We start from the raw sequence: 14,188 nt of genomic DNA on the forward strand, positions 1-14,188 counted from the left end.
ACCAGACATACAAGGAGAACCACTGACAGAAGCAAGAAACCTGTACACAGATGGCTGTTGTTTTAGACATGACACAGAGGGTCTGAAAGCAGCCTATGCGGTGGTGGAAGACACAGGAATGAACTTTGTGACTCTTAAGGCAGAAGGGCTGACAGACACCCAATCAGCACAGAGAGCAGAGGTGCTAGCAGTAATAGCAGTCCTAGAACTAGGGGAAGGACAAAAAGTGAACATCTACACAGACTCAGCTTATGCCACGGGAGCAGTGCACGTGGAACTAAAGCAATGGATGAGAACAGGGTTTAGGAACAGCAGGAAAAAAACCCATTAAACAAGAGCAAGAAATGAGAAGATTAGCTGAGGCCCTACTACTTCCCCAAGAAGTAGCGGTCATAAAATGCAAAGGACGTGATAACAGCTGCACTGGGGTGGCTCAAGGAAATCAAGCTGCAGACCAAGCAGCCAAAACCAAAGCTGGATATCTGCCCATACACATCTTGATGAACTCTGAAGTTGAATGGACACCAGAACCGATTCTGGAGGAGGTGAGTAGACTGCAAAAGGGGGCCTCACCGGAAGAGAAGTCAGTCTGGAAGGCAAGAGGGGGAAGAAAAGACCAGGATGAACTATGGAGAAGTCCAGACGGACGTCCCATCCTACCCCCTGTAGCTGCTCTCCCACCGAAGAACTGAACTGAACACTCTGAACTTTTCAAAAAAAAAAGAGGTCTTTTGTGTTTCCCCATATTGTTGATCCTTATCTTTCTTTGTAGGTACTTTTAAGAGTATGGGAGGTCAAAATAGAGGATCCAGTCCCCTTAAGGGTTGGACCATGGTGGATATAGATGTGTTATCATTTTTTATTGTTACATTAATACTAGGGTTGTATTGTGAACTACCTTTCCAAACATGTGCCAGCCATCTAGACAATAAAGTATCAAAACGCAGTGTTCCACCCGCCCCAACCGATCCATGTCTCAAGTTTTATGCAGGACTTGAATTAAATTACACTCTGGGCGCGACCACAACTTTCCAATTTGACCATTGCGATGTAATACCGTGTGGGACACATCAAGTTGCCTGGAGAGGATATGACGTCCATTTATGCGGTGACGGGGGTTTCTCCTCGCATTGTGCGAATAGTGGGGGCAGAAGTGACAGGTGCCGATCCCATGGGCTTAATTAAAGTTAACCTTTTGAAACCCGTCCATCAACAGAATATCACCAGCAGCAGCTCTCCTGCAACTCCCCAACCGCCACCTGATTTCTCATCTGATAACCCTGCAGTACTTAAAATTGACTATTCAACCCTTAAACCTTTAGACATTATTCACATGGCCACCGGATATTCTGATGATAACTTATGGCTTAACTGGCTAGCTCAAACAGCAAAAGAACAATCTCAATCTGACTGTCTGGCCTGTGCATCAGCCAGACCACATTTGACAACTGATCCTGCTCCTCTGTATCCAGAGGACCAGTGGGGTTATAACTGTATGCTACAGCTGACTAAAGTGGCTACTCCCACAAACTGGACCACTTTGGCCAGTTTGTTCCCACCCATTGCCAATAACACCAGAGCAGGCCCTTTCACCCCTCAACGAAGAAATGGCACATACACTTGCTTTAACTTCACTTCCACAACACCATAGGCAAATGTAGGACAAATTCCTTGCGATTGGTGTAACATCACGGTCCCAGGCTCAGTGATAGGTCCCTGGGCAAGATCAGGACTCTACTATTATTGTGGAGGACATCGGCTATTAACTAGGATTCAAAATAATTAACTATTGGAATGTGTGCCATGGTTAGGTTGCAGGCACCTCTCCTTCTGTTAGGTAAAGACTTTAAGTATCTTCCCTCGAAACATGCACAAAGCACTGCTCTCATTAGGCGATGGCGTAGACATGTCATGAAGCGGAGCACAAACGCATTTGACCTGACCGAAGGCTCGCCCACCTACATTGACGCAATTGGAGTCCCCCGAGGCGTACCCAATGAATATAAATTGGCAGACCAAGTCTCAGCAGGCTTTGAAAACATTCCCATTATAGCAGCTTTGTTCTCGGTAACTACCAATAAAAACGTAGACCGCATCAATTACACTCATTACAATGTGTTGCGCATGGCTAATTTGACATGTGATGCAGTTGAAGGCCTGTCGGACCAACTAGGTCCAACCTCTCTTATGTCAGTTCAAAATAGGATGGCCCTGGACATGGTGTTAGCTGAAAAAGGGGGCGTATGTGCTATGTTTGGAGACATGTGTTGTACTTTCATACCCAATAATACCGCCCCTGATGGTTCCATCTCAAAAGCTTTAGAAGGGTTAAAAACACTTTCCGCAACCATGCATGAGCACTCAGGAATAGACAATCCGTTCGAAGACTGGATGACGGGCATGTTTGGACACTGGAAAGGGTTGATTATGTCATTGTTTATATCCATTGCTGTTTTTGTAGCTATTATGGTTACCTGTGGATGTTGCTGTGTGCCATGTATAAGATCTTTGATTGTTCGCTTTATTACTACAACCATTGAAGGGAAAACCGCACCTCCTCCTCCTTCCCATATGATGCCTTGGTTTATTAACCCGTAAGACTAATTAATTGACAGGGCGTCTGATATGTATTAATGTCTAGGGAGCAGAAGGATGGTAGAGGATTACATTGGCATATTTGGACAGACTATGGAATAAAGCATGGATAGACACCCTCCAGTTAGAGGGGTCAATACTCCCTGTCAAGACGTAGAAGGTTGTAAGCATCCCTGGGATTACAAAGGCCGGACAGGCAATAGTCCCTGGGCACATGGCATGGCATTGGAGGCAGGGTCAAAAAGCATGATGACAAACATTTCCTTCTGCTCCACAGGTTGTAATGACTGTTAAAATCTTTTATGAAGCATCTTCAAGTAGTGGTGAAGTCTTAGGAGACTTCAAAAGGGGGAAATTGTGGAAATATATTATGTGTGTGCATCATTACTATGTTCAAAACCAGTGTGGGAAATAAAATGTGTAACATGTGTTAGTATAAGACATTGTGTGGCCTGCAGAAGTATTTATCTCAGGGGTATGGTGAAAGTGGAAAATTACTGAGAACTGCATGTGTGTGAAAATTAGAGATAGTACAACTGACTGAGTTACTCCCTGCTTATATCAGTAGATAAGGGATGCAGCTGTGGGACAATACCTGTCTAAATATGGTAAGCCGGAAAAGTGTGTACGTGACTATGTGTAGAAAATATTGTAAACAAGGGCGCTGCCCATTTTCGTGTGTGTTTTAATAAAAGAAATGAGCCCAGTGAGAGAGAGCAGAAGAAAATCTCGGTGTGACCACATAAGCTCTCTCTTCTCCCTGGGTCCAGGTATTTGAATGACATACAGCTGTCTCCGTGTGATTTATTCTAATGTGTTGTGAATTCCTCTAGGTTACGGTGAATAAAACGGACACGCAGAAGACCCCGTTAAAGGGGTACTTCAACATAAGTTTAACAAATATCAACTTGCTTTGTGCTGTCAGACTGAACAGAACCCTAAACTTGGCACATAGACACAACGCACTACTTAGACACGTTACAATATTTAAGCAGGCTACATATGTACCTTAGATACACACCTTACATAGACACATAAACATGTTTTTGGCACCAATGAAACCCCAAAGTTATCTGACGCTGAAAGATTTCCCCATGTAGTAAAATGATTCATTCCAATAATCTATTTATGTTACTGTGTTGGTATATAAAGATCAGACTTTAGCCAATATAATATACTATATTATAATATAATTTTGTTTGTGGTAAAATAAAGCTGGAAATATTTATTTCTTTTGAGTTGTCAGTAAAAATTGTATAGTGTTGGTGAGCAATGTTACAAAAAAATTACCACTTTGACATATGTTTGCCATCTGAATGAACCACATAATTTCCTAAACAGTATCCTTGGGATAGAGGGGAACATATGGGGTTCTGCAGGCGCTCCTGCCCTCTTTGTCCTTGATGTCCATATTGCCCCTTTTAGAATGTTTTTTTTTAATATATCAGTCAGTCAGTCATTTTCTACCACTTATTCCATAGAGGGTCGCAGGTAAGCTGGTGCCTATCTCCAGCAGTCTATGGGCAAGAGGCGGGCTACACCCTGGACACAGGTCGCCAGTCCATCGCAGGGCAACACACAAACAACCATGCACACACTCATTCCCACACCTAAGGGCAATTTAGAGAGACCAATTAACCTAACAGGCATGTCTTTGGACCGTGGGAGGAAGCCAGAGTACCCGGTGAGAACCCACGCATGCATGGGGAGAACATTCAAACTCCATGCAGAAAGACCCCCGGTTGGGAATTGAACCCAGGACCTTCTTGCTGCAAGGCAACAGTGCTACCGTTGTCGATGCGTCTTCTCAGTAAATCTGATTTTATTAGCCTTTCCTGACCTTTGTATTGTATACCAACACAGCAATGTAAATTAGATTTTGAGTTGAATTGTTTTACTACACAGGCTGAGTTCTTCTTTCATCCACTAATTCCCTCTTCAATTTTTCTGTTAGCTGTCAGAGCTGTCCTTTTAAGTGTGTATGTGTGAAAGCCTGTTTGTTTGCAGTTGTGCAGCTGTATTTGTGTGCATGATGTCGGTGTCACTGAGGACTCCAGAAACCCAAAACCTTTCAAGGGCCCACAGTTCCTCTGTTCAAAGGTCTCCGTTACCTTTCTCTCAGAGCTTTGGTTTCTATCATATGATGTTTTTCATCTTCCTACCTCCTTTTCTTATTTGCCATATCTCCTGGGGTCCCTGTGCCCTTTTTCCTTCCATCCCTCCCCCATCAGCAACACCAAGCCGCCTCAATTCCCTACAGGCGTAAACTTCAAGCACATCATGGCTCTGACAGGCTGTGGTAAGGTAGTGGCTGTTGCTGCTTCTACTAGACACCAGCAGACATTGATTACATGGACCTGGATTAGGCTTATCTAACTAATTAATTAATTGGAGTGTATGTACCTGACTTTTGTGAAGTGCCTTGAGAGGACATGTGTTGTGAATTGGCACTATATAAATAAACTGAATTGAATTGAACTATAAATTAGAGCTGAGGATTCCTTTTCACTGCTATAGCTCCATTTAAATGAAATTACTGAATGTTGGTTGTGTGCCTGTATGTTAAAACATGAAATTCATATCTGTATATAAAATGTTCATTTCAAACTCTTCAGTTGATTTTTATTATTTGAAGCAAAAAAGCCCAAATATTATTGTATAATATGTTGGTATTATATTTAAACATGATTTGTCTGGCAAGGACCTTATCCCAACTTGGAGTTGGCACTTGTGGTCAGAAGTTATGGGGAGGTAAGACCAGATCAGAGGTCAGACCAGTGGCATTTTTAGGGTCTTGAAACATTGGAGTCTTTAGCCCAGAAACACAGTAGATCAGTTTTCATAAGACAGTGACCCAGTTTTTAGTAATTTAAAGTTTACATGCTCATTCTGTTTAATTCTGGCCTGATTACTCACCATTTCAGAGTCATCCTAACCCCATTAGTTGGGATATTGCATGGAGCTCCAGAGAGAGTGCAAATGAGTGCCATCTTATTCTTTTTCAGTTTTCAAATTTTGGAACACGCAGGGGTCTCTTTTCACCAAGCTTTACTTACTTAGCTCATTCAAGGCTTATGCGATCTACTGTCTTGTCACTTTCGCCCTTTGTTAGCTGTTTGTTACCCATGGTGGTGGTGAGGTTTAAAGAGAAGAGAGTGTTCCATATATTCCTAACAGAGCACTTTGTTGTCAGACTATAGGTGTACTGGTGAATCCTAGAGTCTTTACAGGTAGAATGGCAGGCAAATATTTTAGTCATCAGGCTTTTAGTCTGTGAGGCAGTCACTCTGTCTACTTTTAAAGCTAAGCTTAAAACTTTCCTTTTTGAGAAAGCTTATAGTTAGAATGGCTTACGTTATCCTGAACTATCTCTGTAGTTATGCTGCTATAGGTTTAGAATGCTGGAGGACACAGTGACCACATTCACTCTCTCTGCAACATTCTCATACTACTCTCCAATCTGCGTTGTTTGCTGTTATTTCAGCTTTTAACTCTACAGGTCCTTCTCAAAATATTAGCATATTGTGATAAAGTTCATTATTTTCCATAATGTAATGATGAAAATTTAACAGTCATATATTTTAGATTCATTGCACACTAACTGAAATATTTCAGGTCTTTTATTGTCTTAATACGGATGATTTTGGCATACAGCTCATGAAAACCCAAAATTCCTATCTCACAAAATTAGCATATCATTAAAAGGGTCTCTAAACGAGCTATGAACCTAATCATCTGAATCAACGAGTTAACTCTAAACACCTGCAAAAGATTCCTGAGGCCTTTAAAACTCCCAGCCTGGTTCATCACTCAAAACCCCAATCATGGGTAAGACTGCCGACCTGACTGCTGTCCAGAAGGCCACTATTGACACCCTCAAGCAAGAGGGTAAGACACAGAAAGAAATTTCTGAACGAATAGGCTGTTCCCAGAGTGCTGTATCAAGGCACCTCAGTGGGAAGTCTGTGGGAAGGAAAAAGTGTGGCAGAAAACGCTGCACAACGAGAAGAGGTGACCGGACCCTGAGGAAGATTGTGGAGAAGGGCCGATTCCAGACCTTGGGGGACCTGCGGAAGCAGTGGACAGAGTCTGGAGTAGAAACATCCAGAGCCACCGTGCACAGGCGTGTGCAGGAAATGGGCTACAGGTGCCGCATTCCCCAGGTCAAGCCACTTTTGAACCAGAAACAGCGGCAGAAGTGCCTGACCTGGGCTACAGAGAAGCAGCACTGGACTGTTGCTCAGTGGTCCAAAGTACTTTTTTCGGATGAAAGCAAATTCTGCATGTCATTCGGAAATCAAGGTGCCAGAGTCTGGAGGAAGACTGGGGAGAAGGAAATGCCAAATGCCAGAAGTCCAGTGTCAAGTATCCACAGTCAGTGATGGTCTGTGGTGCCGTGTCAGCTGCTGGTGTTGGTCCACTGTGTTTTATCAAGGGCAGGGTCAATGCAGCTAGCTATCAGTAGATTTTGGAGCACTTCATGCTTCCATCTGCTGAAAAGCTTTATGGAGATGAAGATTTCATTTTTCAGCACAACCTGGCACCTGCTCAGGTCGTGCACCTGCTCAGGTCGTGCTGAGCAGGTGCCAGTGATACCACTGGTAAATGGTTTACTGACCATGGTATCACTGTGCTCAATTGGCCCGCCAACTCTCCTGACCTGAACCCCATAGAGTATCTGTGGGATATTGTGAAGAGAACATTGAGAGACTCAAGACCCAACACTCTGGATGAGCTAAAGGCTGCTATCGAAGCATCCTGGGCCTCCATAAGACCTCAGCAGTGCGACAGGCTGATTGCCTCCATGCCACGCCGCATTGAAGCAGTCATTTCTGCCAAAGGATTCCCGACCAAGTATTGAGTGCATAACTGTACATGATTATTTGAAGGTTGATGTTTTTTGTATTAAAAACAATTTTCTTTTATTGGTCGGATGAAATATGCTAATTTTGTGAGATAGGAATTTTGGGTTTTCATGAGCTGTATGCCAAAATCATCCGTATTAAGACAATAAAAGACCTGAAATATTTCAGTTAGTGTGCAATGAATCTAAAATATATGAATGTTAAATTTTCATCATGACATTATGGAAAATAATGAACTTTATCACAATATGCTAATATTTTGAGAAGGACCTGTATATTCTCTCTCTGTTTTCTCTTTTCGTAGAAGCTACATCTGGCCTGGCTCTAAGTTTAGCTGTGTCATCTTCCTGGAGGGGGGCATCGTCAAGGCGTCTGCTGCCAACAACTTAATGGTCTCCTACAGATGATACACTTGGCCCTGTCTTTCAGGGTTTAACCCTGTCTCTCTCCTGCACATAGCTACTGGCCAGGCTTATACTGTGACTAACTGTATGTGCTCTCTTTCATCCTCTAGACTTGAAAACTGGCTCATAGTTCATCTGATTATCTGTCTTTCTCTTCTAGATGAAGCCTCTAAAGGAGCAATAACCATTAATTTTTTACTTTTCTTTCCCCTGGATCAATGCTCCTGTGTTCTTTTTCCTTCTCTGCTCTGTTCTCTAAAACCCCCAATCAGTCGTGGCAGATGGCTGCTCACACTGAGCCTGGTTCTGGTTCTGCCAGAGATTTCTTCCATTTAAAAGGGAGTTTTCTTCTCCAATGACGCCACATGCATGCTCAGTATGAGGGACTGCTGCAAAGTCAATGCCAGCGACTGTCCACCGTCTCTTCATGCTCATCCAGGTGGAGTGAATGCTACAAGTCACTGATTCCATTCTGCTGGGTTTCCACAGATAGAAAAACCTTTAAACCAATTTGAATAATAAACTGAATCTGATTGCACTGTTTACTAGTTAGGATTAATTGGAATGTATGTACCTGACTTGAAGTAACCCCCAACCCACCTTTAAACAGCTGATCTAATGACAAATGCATTATATTATAATAGTATAATTCTAAGTAAAGCCACCATAATAGTGTTTCTCTAACTTTTTAGTTCTCTTTCAAATGCTAGATGAAGGCTTTTTTGTGGCCCAATGATATCAAAGAAATGCATTAGTCCAGCCTTGAAGTAAAAAAATAAATGCATGCACAAGTTTTTCTGCATCACTTTGGGATATGATATTTCTAATTTTAACCATGATATACAGGGGTTGGACAATGAAACTGAAACACCTATCATTTTAGTGTGGGAGGTTTTATGGCTAAATTGGACCAGCCTGGTAGCCAGTCTTCATTGATTGCACATTGCACCAGTAAGAGCAGAGTGTGAAGGTTCAATTAGCAGGGTAAGAGCACAGTTTAGCTCAAAATATTGAAATGCACACAACATTATGGGTGACATACCAGAGTTCAAAAGAGGACAAATTGTTGGTGCACGTCTTGCTGGCGCATCTGTGACCAAGACAGCAAGTCTTTGTGATGTATCAAGAGCCACGGTATCCAGGGTAATGTCAGCATACCACCAAGAAGGATGAACCACATCCAACAGGATTAACTGTGGACACAAGAGGAAGCTGTCTGAAAGGGATGTTCTGGTACTAATCCGGATTGTATCCAAAAAACATAAAACCACGGCTGCCCAAATCACGGCAGAATTAAATGTGCACCTCAACTCTCCTGTTTCCACCAGAACTGTCCGTCGGGAGCTCCACAGGGTCAATATACACGGCCGGGCTGCTATAGCCAAACCTTTGGTCACTCATGTCAATGCCAAATGTTGGTTTCAATGGTGCAAGGAAAGCAAATCTTGGGCTGTGGACAATATGAAACATGTATTGTTCTCTGATGAGTCCACCTTTACTGTTTTCCCCACATCCGGGAGAGTTACGGTGTGGAGAAGCCCCAAAGAAGCGTACCACCCAGACTGTTGCATGCCCAGAGTGAAGCATGGGGGTGGATCAGTGATGGTTTGGGCTGCCATATCATGGCATTCCCTTGGCCCAATACTTGTGCTCGATGGGCGCGTCACTGCCAAGGACTACCGAACCATTCTTGAGGACCATGTGCATCCAATGGTTTAAACATTGTATCCTGAAGGCGGTGCCGTGTATCAGGATGACAATGCACCAATACACACAGCAAGACTGGTGAAAGATTGGTTTGATGAACATGAAAGTGAAGTTGAACATCTCCCATGGCCTGCACAGTCACCAGATCTAAATATTATTGAGCCACTTTGGGGTGTTTTGGAGGAGCGAGTCAGGAAACGTTTTCCTCCACCAGTATCACGTAGTGACCTGGCCACTATCCTGCAAGAAGAATGGCTTAAAATCCCTCTGACCACTGTGCAGGACTTGTATATGTCATTCCCAAGATGAATTGACGCTGTATTGGCCGCAAAAGGAGGCCCTACACCATACTAATAAATTATTGTGGTCTAAAACCAGGTGTTTCAGTCTCATTGTCCAACCCCTGTAGATGTGACAAGGGGAAATCCTAGAAATCTGTTTAAGATGAGCTTTAAATCAAATGTTTTTATCAAAGATAATATCAAAGTTCTTTACTTTATTACTGGATAACAACAGTTATCTCAAAGATGATAACTTGTCTTTTCTGAATTTAAAAGTTGTAATTTAAAGTAAGGATGCCTGTGGCCTACCTGACTGGATTTATTACTGGTCAAATCAGGGAGGGAAACCAGAGAAAATTCTGGAGTCCTTTATTGTTTTGGCAAGCTTACATTCAAAGTAATATTAATTTTAGGGACCTTCTACTGGAAAAGAAGGTGTCATAACTGCCAGTGTAAATAACAACCTCACTGTATTTACACACTTTAGCCAAAAGTGCAGCAACAGCGCACGTCCCTTTTGAGGAGTGTCCATTTGAGGAGTCCATTTGAAGATAATGGGGTCTGAACTGCTTATCTTTACATTTTTAATGGCTCACTATTGCTCCATGGTACTGATGACCCTCCTTTGACCCAACGCTTCCCTGTCATACCTCAAATGTTTTATCTTCCATCTTGGCCATGTACTCTTATGCTTCTACAAATCAGAAGATGCTGATGTCCCTTTGCTTCCCCCTTCCACCTGTGCGTCTCTAGAAACCAGATGAAGAGGCAGCTAGGGAGACTGAACCCAAATAAGGCTGCAGGTCCAGATGGTGTCAGCCACAGAGTTCTAGAGGCCTGTGCAGAGCAGGTTTGAGGGATTCTGCAGTAGCTCTTGTTGGAGAAAACCACTTGCCTCTCCTGATGGATCTTATATTCTGGACCGGCAGTTAGTAAAAGAATCACAAGAGATTTAAATGTGTAAGAATTAATATTATTGATTAATTAATATTTATCAAAAATTATAATTTAAAGTCATAATTTGAAAAAGATTAATTTCTGAACCAAAAATCATTACAAAATTTACACCAATCTCAAAACTCCCATTCATTTAAAAAATATTGGAGAAAATGAGATATGGGTTAGGGTTAGAGTTAGATATGAACATATCGCAACTGTCCATGCTTCTCTTCATTGGCTCCCTGTGCATTACACAATTAATCAAAACATTTTATTATTAGCTTATAAATGCTTAAATGGTCTTGCTCCTCTGTACCTCAAGGATCTACTCCAGCCTTATCTTCCTTCACAGGCACTTAGATCAGCCGATCAGCTGTTATTAGTAGTCCCAAAAACTAGGCAAAATTTTAACAGACAGATCCTTTTCTGTTATGGCTCCCAAATGTTGGAAGGCACTGCCTTTAAACGTCAGACAGGCATATCAGCTTCTTATTTTTAAGTCTCTTTTAGAAACTTGTTTTCTCAAAAGCATTTGACCAGCTGCAAGTTGATTCTTCTATTGTATCTATTGTACTTTATGTGTATTAAATGTCTATTGGATGTCTTTTTTAATCTTTATTTATGTATGTATTTATTTTAGTATGTACAGTACTTTGGCAAACTTGCTGTTTTTAAATGTGCTTTATAAATAAATTGGATGTGGATAGGTGATCTGATCTCTAACTGTTGATGCTAAACACTCATTTCAGCACAGAGGAAACCCTGAATTTGTTAAGAATTAACTGAGTTTATTTGGATTTGGGAGTTCTGCATCAAAATTTTGAACATCTCAAAACTTTTGTCAAAAACTCTAAATGGTTCAAGAATTGCAAGAAGTGACCAAGAATAAAATATGAATCAGTTATGAATTCAGGAACGTATTACGACTTACCTAAGAATCCGAACATTTGGATTTTTGGAAACCTGCCACAAAACCTGCACGGGGCAGAGGGGATAGTGGCTTTATCAGGAGAGAAAGGAAGCTACACACTGCAGTATTGAGCCAGAATAACTTTCTATGGAAAATAAAAGCATATAGTATGTAATGGTAATAAAACACAGACAAACAGCAAAGCACATGACATCACCGACCCCCTCCTGGACCCCCTGCAGTTTGCCTACAGAGCCAACAGGTCTGTAGACGATGCAGTCAACCTAGCCCTTCACTTCATCCTCCGGCACCTGGACTCCACAGGAACCTATGCCAGGATCCTGTTTGTGGATTTCAGCTCTGCCTTCAACACCATCGTCCCAGTTCTGCTACAGGAGAAGCTCTCCCAGCTGAGTGTGCCCGACTCCACCTGCAGGTGGATCACTGACTTCCTGTCTGACAGGAAGCAGCGCGTGAGGTTGGGGAAGCACGTCTCTGACTCCCTGACCATCAGCACCGGTTCCCCCCAAGGCTGTGTTCTCTCTCCTCTGCTCTTCTCCCTGTACACCAACAGCTGCACCTCCAGTCACCAGTCTGTCAAGCTTCTGAAGTTTGCGGACGACACCACCCTGATCGGACTCATCTCTGATGGTGACGAGTCCGCGTACAGATGGGAGGTGGACCATCTGTTGGACTGGTGCAGCCAGAACAACCTTGAGCTCAACGCTCTAAAGACAGTGGAGATGGTTGTGGACTTCAGGCAGAACCCAGCCCCACCTGCCCCCATCACCCTCTGTGACTCCACAATTGACACTGTGGAATCTTTCCGCTTCCTGGGAACCATCATCTCCCAGGATCTCAAGTGGGAGCCAAACATCAGCTCCCTCATCAAAAAAGCCCAGCAGAGGATGTTCTTCCTGCGGCAGCTGAAGAAATTCAACCTGCCAAAGACTATGATGGTGCACTTATACACAGCCATCATTGAGTCCATCCTCACCTCCTCCATCACCATCTGGTACGCTGCTGCTACAGCCAAGGATAAGGGCAGGCTGCAGCGTGTCATTCGGTCTGCTGAGAAGGTGATTGGCTGCAGTCTACTGTCGCTCCAGGAACTCTACACCTCCAGGACCCTGAAGCGGGCAGGGAAGATTCTGGCTGATCCCTCCCACCCCGGTCACAGACTCTTTGAGACTCTCCCCTCTGGCAGGAGGCTGCGGTCCATCCGGACCAAAACCTCACGCCACAAGAACAGTTTTTTCCCATCTGCCACCAGCCTTGTTAACAAAGCCCGGAAACCACCCTGACACTCTCCCGTTCCTGATTCTGATTCTGATGACTAGGCCTGTCTTTAGTTGAAACGCAAACAGAGAGAAAACCTCCATAAAACGAAAACAAGGTATTTGAATTACACACATTTTTCCGTGTAAAATGGTCCAAATCTTTATATCAGGAATTGTGACCTGATAAAGGTCATAATTGTCTTGGCTGCAACTTTACATGACGTGGAACTTACCAGGTAGTTTTTAGAGTGCACTGGCTAGCAAGTACATTTTAGACTGCATTTATTGCAACAACAAAAATCAGGACTCCTAACTCCTTTATTGCCTCCAACCATGTTTAAAATGTCATTTTTAGTTTTTCTTTATACGTTTCAGTGTTATAATAAAGAGCCAAAAACAGCATGTAGTACATTTTAAATGCCTGTATTAGCTCTCTGTCCGTCTGGTCCACCTCCTGCTTCTGAGGCCATAAGACAGCAAGCCCATCTAGCCTTCTAGCAACCAATCTAATTAGACTGGTAGACTAAATTTAACTGGACTCTTTCACTGCCTCACAGTTTTGGCCTTGACTGTATTCAGGCAGAATGTTTATTCACATTATTTAACACTATATGGTTTGCTTTATGCATCTTTAAGATACTAAATAAATGCAGAAATCATTTTTCAAAGTAGAATATGATATTATCTAAGTCATGGAAAAAATATTTTAATAATTTAGTGTCGGGGTCTGGGATGTGTATGTGTGTATATTGTGCTTGCAACATTGTTTCAGTGTTTCAGATGGTGCCGGAGTTTTTTCAGGTGTGCTGGGTGACAGGTGCGACTTATCTGCTGATTGCATGGAGGAGTACTTAAGCAGGAGGCTGCCAGCACTTTGATGCCAGAGTGTTTGCCTTCAGTGGTAACAAGCTCAGCCACCTCTAAGGCTATGCTTTGCTCTTCTTTCCAAGTAATTTTGTTAATGCTCCTTCACAGGCTGAAACCTGAATCTTGGATCTACCTCGCTGAACACAGACTTCGTTTCCAGAAGTTATGGATGATCAAGATTATCTACGTTTTGAGGACTTCATTTCCTAACTTCTGACCTTCATCTGGATTCAGATCAAGCTGGCAGTTTCCTGCTTCCTCTGTCCCCTGGACCAAGGCCTAAGCTTACCCTGTCCGCCCTCCAACGCAAGTACCTGCACATTGAACTTACTTCTGTTAG

This window comes from Girardinichthys multiradiatus, chromosome 23 (assembly GCF_021462225.1).
Source record: "Girardinichthys multiradiatus isolate DD_20200921_A chromosome 23, DD_fGirMul_XY1, whole genome shotgun sequence".
NCBI classification, from domain to species: domain Eukaryota; kingdom Metazoa; phylum Chordata; class Actinopteri; order Cyprinodontiformes; family Goodeidae; genus Girardinichthys; species Girardinichthys multiradiatus.